Source organism: Tenrec ecaudatus, chromosome 4 (assembly GCF_050624435.1).
Source record: "Tenrec ecaudatus isolate mTenEca1 chromosome 4, mTenEca1.hap1, whole genome shotgun sequence".
In the NCBI taxonomy this organism is placed as follows: Eukaryota; Metazoa; Chordata; class Mammalia; order Afrosoricida; family Tenrecidae; genus Tenrec; species Tenrec ecaudatus.
This window is the reverse complement of record NC_134533.1, coordinates 9,613,637-9,622,607: the sequence shown is the minus strand read 5'-3', so window position 1 is coordinate 9,622,607 and position 8,971 is coordinate 9,613,637.

The following is an 8,971-nucleotide window of genomic DNA, read 5'->3' as shown; positions in this document are numbered from 1 at the left end:
GCCACAGTGACTTCAATCATAGGGACAATTGTGAGGAAGGTGCAGGCCTGGGCAGTGCTTCATTCTGTTGTGCATAGGATCAGTATAGATCAGAACCAACTCAATTGCATCTAACAACAACAGCAGCAGCAGCAACAACAGCCAACCAACTGTGTTCTTCCTCCTATTCCCAGGCTGAAATAGCAGCCTTTCTTGGAGGGACCTAGAACGGTGCTTATCTCTCTAGCTTCAAGGCTAAGACCAGGTCAGGTTTCAGGTCAGTGTTCACATACTGAAGAGATAGAGTGAGTTCAGTTAGGGGAGGCCTCTCAAACCACAGGGCAAATCCACGTGAGTTATGATGGCTACAGACAGATCAGGGTTTCTGTTTGTTAAGTGAAAAGTGTCAGTGAGTTCACATGACCTTGTCCCCCCAATGCCACATTCATATAATATTGAATTATACCTCAGATGAAATTTCATCACAAGCATAGGCATTTAGTAAACATTAGCTCCACACAGAAGCACATCTTTCCCATTCTGGAAGTCACATGAAAATGAGACATCTACTATTGTTCTTGTGGGGGGAGGGGCTCATACAACTCTTATCACAATCTATACATCTATTCATTGTGTCAAGCACATTTGTGCATTTGTTGCCGTCATCATTTTCAAAACATATTCTTTCTATTTGAGTCCTTGGTATCAGCTTCTCATTTTCCCCTTCTCTCACCCCCTCCCTTCCTCATGAACCCTTGAGAATTGATAAATTATTACTATTTTTTCATGTCTTACACTGCCCAATATCTCCTTTCACCCACTTTTCTGTTGTCCATCCCCCTGGGAAGTGGTTATAGGTAGATCATTGTGATCATTTCACCCTTTCTCCCCCGACCTTCCCTTTCCCCTACTGACATGGCTACTCTCAATATTGGTCCTGAGGGGTTTCTCTGTCCTGGATTCCTTGTGTTTCCAGTACTTATCTGTACCCGTGTACATGCTCTGGTCTAGACGGATTTGTAAGGTAGAATTGGGGTCGTGATAGTGTGGGGGAGGAAGTATTAAAGTAGTAGAGGAAAATTGTATGTTTCATTGGTGCTATACTGCACCTTGACTGGCTGGTCTCCTCCCCCTCTGTCCTTCTTCTTGAGTTTGCTGCTAATTCTGGTTTTCTTCCCTCTCCATATGAAGTTGGTAATCAGATTTGCCAAATCTTTGAACAAAGATGATGGTACTTGTATCAGGATAGCATTAAACTTATATAGTGCCTTGGGCAGAACTGGCATCTTTCCTGTATTGAGTCTTCCAATCCATGAGCATGGGACATACTTCCATTTGTTGAGGTCACCCTTGGTTTTCTTGTAATTGTTTTCTGTAGTTTTCCTCGTACAAATCTTTTGTTCTTTTAGTAAAGTATGTCCCTAGATATTTCAATATGTGCTTGGCTATTGTGAAGGGTACCACATTTTTGTTTCCCTATTCTGTGGTCTTGTCCAATGTGTATAGCAGTCTGATAGACTCCTATTTGTTGATTTTGTACCCTGCCACTCTGACTTAGTCCCTATTGCTTCCAGTACTTCCCTTGTGGGGCTTTTGAGATTTTCCATATATAAAATCATTTCATCTGTTAATTACCTCGTCCTTCCCAAGGTGAATACCTTTGATGAATTTTCTTTGTCTTATGCTGACAGCTAGGACCTCCAGTACGATGTTAAATAAGAGTGGGGACAAGGAGCATCCTTGTCTGGTCCCCTTTTCAATGGGATTGTTTTCATCTTTTCTCCATTGACTACCATGTTGGCTGTTTGTTTTTCATATATATTGTATTATATTGAGGAATTTTCTTTCCATTCCTATCTTCTTTAGTGTCTTAAATAGGAATTGGTATTGGATGTTGTCGAATGCTTTTTCCATATCTATCCATATTATCATGTGGTTCTTATAATTTTTTATGTCAATGTGGCAAATAATACTAATGATATTTTGTATGTTGAACCATCTCTGCATCCCTGGTATGAATCCCACTTGGTCATGGTGAATTCCTTATTTTATTTTATTTTATTTTATTTTTGTATTCAATTGGCCAGTATTTTGTTAAGGATTTTTGCATCGATGTTCATTAGGGACATTGGTCTGTTGTTCTTGATTCTTGTGGGATCCTTGCCTGGTTTGGGTATCAAAGTTATAATAGCATCATAGAAAGAGTTCAAGAGTTTGCCATCTTTTTCTGGGTTCAGGAAGAGTTTATGTAGGATTGATGTCACTTCTTCCCTGAATACTTGGTATAATAGTCCTGTGAAGCCATCTGGTTCGAGGAATTTTTTTGTTGGTAATCCCTTGATAACCTTGTCTATTTCTTCTACTGCATATGAGTCTGAGCATATTCTTATTTGGACACTTTTATGTGAATGCTTGTTTTCCCCAAGCGGCTCACATTATTTTCTCCTTTTCCTCAAAGTGGATAGGTTAATTATTATGTGCCTTGGTGACTTCTTTCTTGGGATTCAGTCTTGCTGGTGTTCTTTCAGCCTCCTGAATGGTTGCCTGGTTTTCATTCATTACACTGGGGAAGTTTTCCTCCAAGAATTCTCTTGCTATTTTTGCTATTAACTTCTTTGTTGTGTCTTCTGCCGGTAATCCAATTACTCTAAGGTTGTTCCTCTACATAGCATCAGACATAGTTCTTAGGTTTTATTCAGCTTCTCTTATCTCAAGTGACTTTTTTCCATGTTTGTCAGTGTCTGCTTGACTGTCCTCTAGGTCACTGGTGCAATTCTCTGCCTCCTCCAGTCAGTTGGCCAAGTCTGTGAATTTGCTACTGGTGTTTGTTATTTCATCCCTAAGCTCTTATATTTCCCTTTTGTGTATGGTCTTTATCTCCTCTATCATTTCAAACCTTTTTCCGTATTGCTTCCCTCATATCCTGTATGACTCCATGCAGAATTCTGAAATTTTCTTTCTGTGGCAGATCAATGTCTGCTTCTCCTATGCACGACTTCAAGGTGGATCACAGATCTAGAGGTAAAACCTCAAATTATCAGGACTTCTTCTACATTTCCTTTGTTTTTCATTGAGGTTATTGGGGCTGATTGCTGTTTGTGTTGTGTTATTTTAGAGGATCCTGGCACCATTTTCCAGAGAGCTGAAGAGCACTGGGCTCTCTCTGGGAGACTCATAGGAATGCTTCTTCTCCTGCCTGCAGCTAATTGTGCTATGGGATTGGCCTACCTCTTTATCCACCTGTGGCTTCACTCTTTCTATGCCAACCAGTATTCTATTATTTGGAGGGCAAGTTACATGGTCCTCTCAGGGGATGGTAGTTGGTTGGTTGTTGACCCTCGATGATGGTGTTGCATTGGATGATCTCACAGGAAGCCATGCTGAAATGGGCCACAACAGCTTGGGCACCACAAAAGGTATGCAGGGGTGCCACAGAAGACAGGTGGCTGTGCCTGCTTTGGTGTAGAGCACCACGGAGGGTGGGCAGAATTTCCCTAGTAAGCTATGTTGCCACAGAGGTGGGACAGAGGTTCCTGCAGCAGTGTGGAGTACTGGAGAGTGTTGGCAGAGCTGCCTTAGTTCATGTCAGGCAGTATGGCAGGCGGGAGGAATTCCCTGTCATGTGGTACCACAGAGGTCGGGAAGGAGCTCTCCCAGCTATGCAAGTTGGATTTCCCCCAGAAGAAGGTGGATTGGCTTCCTCCAGCTGTGTGTTACAGCTGCACAGGGTGGAGCTCCCCTAGGCTGGATGGAGGGTGGGAGTAATTGCCCTGGGCTAAGGGGAGTGGTCCAGAGGTAGGCAGTGGCATGTGAGAGAAAAGGGAAGAGAAAAACAAAACAAAAACTTTGCCCCACTGAGACTGGAAGGGGGCTGGGAAAGAGAAAAGAGAGAGGAACAAAAGTAAAGAAATAGCTGAGCCCCACTTGCCTGACCGTGGGACTGGAGGGATTTAAACCCTGTGAGAGGTGGTTGCAAGCTGTGGCTATTGAAGTAAAGGCCTAGGACCAGCCAAAGAATTCCAGCTCTGACTGAGACTATAGTGGGGCTAAGGATAAACCTTAGCTGGCCTCCACAGTGGTAAGCCAAAAGCCCACAGATCCTCAAAACCTAGTGGATCTGTGCTACTTATCTTTATGATGCTTCTCCTGTGACCTGGCAGCATGGAATTTCCCTCTCAGTTGGTCTCCTGTGCTGATTTCTGTGGAGTCCCTCTGGTATGTGTTCCTCGGTCGCCATCTTTCTGGAAGTCGAGGAACATTTTACCAAAAGCTTATTGCCCACTCGTGTTTCCTCCTTTACGAATCTTCTATTCAAGTGTTTTGCCCAGTTGGCAATTCATTTTTTTTCTTGTTATGAACTAGCAAGATGCTGTAGTTTTAGTAATAAGTCCTCTGTCTGTTATGTCTTTACTTAATATATTTTCCATCTGTGGTTCTTTTAATGCACATGGGTGTTTTAGCTTTAGTATTTCCCACTCGTCCATTTTATCTTCCTCTGTTTGTATATACCTTTCTTTATTTCTAATAGCCCATGTATTCCCTGCGCTAAGGTTCTTCGATTTTTTTCCCCAAAATTTTCTCATTAATGACCCTGGTAACTTGAGGTTTTACCTCTAGATTTGTGATCTACCATGAATCTGTACTTGTGCCTGGAGTGAGGTAAAGGTCTTGTTTCATTCTTCTGTGGGCAGATACCCAGTTTTTCCAGCACCCTTTGTTGAAAATGTCATCTGCTTCCAATGTGATACAGTAGAACTCTGGTCCTCCACATCAGCACTTGACATAATCTGATTTCGACATGAAATGTCCAGAAAATTTTGCATCCGAGCCGAAACAAAAAATGGAAATCCAATGCATGTGATTTTTGTGAATAAAAGCAGTCTATGTTTCAGTGACTTGGCATTAGTTGGTATTGTTAATATTCATTTTTTGAACCTTTTGCGGCTGTGTTCCAACCATTTTGCTATAATTTTCTTAGTTTTGTGGGATTTTTGTACTGTGTTTTGTCAGGGTACCTGCCCTAACACAGCATCATGGGTCTGGTAGGTGCAATTGTACAGTGATAATAAGTAAAGATTATAGTGAAGTCATAAAGAGCATGAGAGATAGAAAAGAGATAGAAATAACAGAGGCAGACATGTTTCATGGTAGCAGTGCTCACCTTAGCACCACTTGGTGGTCCATGTGGAGAGAGAGAGATATTTAATGCCAGCCAAGGCTTTTTTATTCTCTGGGGCTATGCAAGCCCCCTAATTACAGGTGAGGACATACATCACAGGAAAGGGTTGTGCTATAGGTAATATAGTAATGGGAGGGGGTGATCTAGAGGTATGCATGCAATAGGAAGAGGAGGGGTTGGAGCATATATGTGGCAAGATGGGTGGATCCTAGATTCAGGATGGCAGCCTAACTTTGGGTGTCACTGAGCTGGTTTGACCTGTTCCCTGGCTCAACTATAGAGACCATTATCAGTAGGTTGTGAAGTCCACCTACAGAAACCATGACTGCAAGCCTTTAGGGAGAAGTAGCCCATTGTCCTTAGCAGCAGGGAGCAGGCCTACCCGAGATGGGACTAGAAGTAGTCTGGCAGCTGTCTGCCTTAAGGGAAGTAACTTTTACCATTAGCTGCAAGCAGTGTCCTAAGTTTAACATATTTGGGGGAAACAACTTGGGAGAAATCTTCCTGTTTCCCACAGTGTTTAGATTAAAAAACATGGGTCTGAAGAAAAAGGGTTGTTTTTTTTTTTTTTAAGAATCATCATGACAAATAACTGGTTAACCGTGTTATCAATATTGTTGATGAATATTTAGTAAACCCTTTTAGAAAACAGTTAAGGAATCACCAACAGCAAACCACATTAGAGAGATGTTTTTTAAGAGGAAGCCTACCAGGTTCTCATGAAAAAAAGGCAATGAAGGGAAAAACTTGAAAGCATCTACCAGTTGATTTTCTTGAAGGGGTTCCCCTTCCAAACAGTGACTCTCTCCCCATACCTCCTCTCCACATGTGTGTCCACAGATCCAAATCCTCATCAATCTCAAGGTATAGGCCATGGTGTGGTTATTAAAAACTTTGTTAATGTTGTGTTTCTTATTTAAATTTTATTATTTAACTCTGAACTTATTTACTTTGAAATTTCTTTATAATGTTTTGTATAAAAAGGCAAGGTTAGGGTAAAAACTTGGTGGTCGAGAATGGATTAAAGAATTTTCCGTAATTTCTTATAGGAAACATTGATTCAAAATTTGACTTCACCCCATCTCGACACTCTTTCTAGAATGGATTAGTGTCGAGATCCGGGGTTCTACTGTATTTTTTGACCTTTGTTAATGATCAGTTGTTTATATGCTGTTGTGTTTATTTCTGGATTTTCTGGTTTTAGCCATTGGTCCTAGTATCTATCATACCAATACCATGCTGTTTGGACAACTGTGACTGTATAATAAGTTTGGAAGTCAGGTAGTGCACGTCTGCCAACTTTGTTCTTTTTCTTGAGGAGTTCTTTGCCATTTCTGGGCTCCTTACTTTTCCATATGAAGTCGGTAGTCAGTTTTTCAATTTCCTTGAAAAATTATGCTAGTATTTGTATCAGGACAGCATTAAATGTATATAGTGCATGTTTACAATACTGAGTCTTTTGACAACGAACATGGGATGTTCCTTCATTTGTGTAGGTCTTTTTTGTTTTATTGTAATAAAATTCTGTAGTTTTCTTCCTACAGATCTTTTTTTGGGTTAGGAATACCTCTAGGTATTTCTATTTATGTTCGGCTATTGTGGAAGTTACTACCTCATTGATCTCTTTTTCTATAATCTCATCAGTGGTCTATAGCAATACAATTGACTTCTGCTTGTTGATCTTATATCCTGCCACTCTACCATATTCCTTTGTTGCTTCCTTTGTTGGATCCTATGGCGTTTTTAATATATAAGATCATATCATCTGCAAATAGCTATAGTTTCACTTTTTCTTTGCCTAGTCACATACCTTTCATATCCTTACTTCATCTTGTATTATTAGCTAGAATCTCCAAGACGATGTAGAATAGAAGTGGAGACAGGGCTATTCCTTGTCAATTTCCCTTGTTCAGTGGGAGTGTTTTTGTCTTTTCTCCATGGATTGTAAGTCTGGCTGTTGGTTTTTCGTATATAGTTTTTATTATATTGAGGTAATTCTCTTCTAATCCTATCTTCTTGAGTGTTTTAATTAAGAATGGGTGTTGAATGTTGTCAAAAGCTATTGATATTATCCACTGGTTCTTGATCTCTTTCTTATTGATGTGATGCTGAATGTTGATGGCTTTTCATATCTTGAACCATCCCTGCATCCGAGGTAAAAATCCCACTGCGTCACCTGAATTACTTTTTTTGATATATGCACTTTTGTAACCTATTGTTCAAGATTTTGTTGAGTATTTTTGCATCTATATTTCTTAAAGTTATAGGCCTGTAGTTCTATACTCTTGTGTGATCCTTGCCTGGCTTTGGTGTCAACATTATACTGACTTCTTAGGATGTGTTTGGGAATTTACCGTCCAATACTATATTCTGGAAGAGCTGCGTAGAATTGGTGATCAGTGAAAGCTTGGTAGAACTGCCCTGTGAAGAATCTGGGCTGGGACTCTTAGTTCCGACTTCTTTGATAACCTTATTTATTTCTTCTTTTGCTATGAGTCTGCTCAAATTCGTGACATTCATCTGAGATCATTGGGGAGGGATTGTTTTTCCTGGTATTTTTCCATGCCTTGTGGAGTGGTGGGACCGGCCAGATCCATGACTCCCCCATGTTCTGATGGCAGTGTGGGCTTGAGGCAGGGGACGCTCCAGTCACAGGTCTTTGAGGTGCAGCCTTGGGTGGCTGGGTTATCCAGATATCAGCCACAGCAACTGGCAGAGCAGTGGGGCAGCATGTACCAGAGCCATGAGGAAGATTGGTGCACATGCCAGGACAGAGCCTGGGGAGACTGTGAGGCAAAATCGTGTCGTGTGTCTGGACTCTCCACTCAGCCTCCAGATCCCCAAACCCAGCAATCTCCCACGGAGCTCGCCACGCTATCACCCTAAACTCGGTGCCATTTTCCTGGAAGTTTCCTAGGTCGTTTATTTGGAATTTATCTAGGTGTGGCTCTGGGCCAGCCTCTCAGAATGTCTCAGGATTCTCCCTGAGTACTGCCAGTCTCCGGATTTCCACAAGGGCTTGCCTGGCTTCCAAGCAAAGGTGCTTACCAAGCCAGTTCCTCCGGAGTCCTTTGTGCATGACTTGTTCCACAGGGTCCTTTTTCATTCCCTTAACAGGCAGGGCAACAGCCCCCGTTCTGTCCCTGTCACGGCTTTATTTTTGATGTTGGATGCCACTGAGTCTAGCCCAATTCCTGGAGACCCCATGGAAAAGGACCACAGCGCTACCCTGGTGCTATCCCGGCCCCATCACCACTGAGAGTCCAGACCCACGGTCCCCCGGGTTTTCGTGGACTGATTTTCTGAAAGCATCTACCAAGCTTTCCTCCTCGGCCATCGTAGTCTGGAAGCTACACACACACACACACACACACACACACACACACAACCCGCCGAGCATCCTAGCAACACAAAAGCCTTCTCTGACAGTTGGGTGGTGGCTGCATTTGAGGTGCCCCACCTTGGAATTGAACACAGGTCTTTCCCATGGAAGATAACAATTCACTTTTTAATAACCCCAGTGGGGAGAACCAGGCAACTATCAAAGCGCATTTAGCCAAGGTGGGGATGGCTGGTGGCCGTACAAACCTCCTCAGAAAGAACTAAGAGGTTTGACTCAAAACTCAAATGTCTGGGCCAATTGGGCTTACAGGGAAGCCCTGAGTGTCTGCGCACAGGCCGCGTGTCCTTGGCTAAGTGGGTCGGCTTCTCTGGGCCCAGTCTCCCTTCAGCGAGCACCTCAGATGGGGTTGAAGCCAGTTTACACTTGTGCCCTGAGCAGATGTGGTGGAGGGAGGGGGGCTAAGCAGTGGG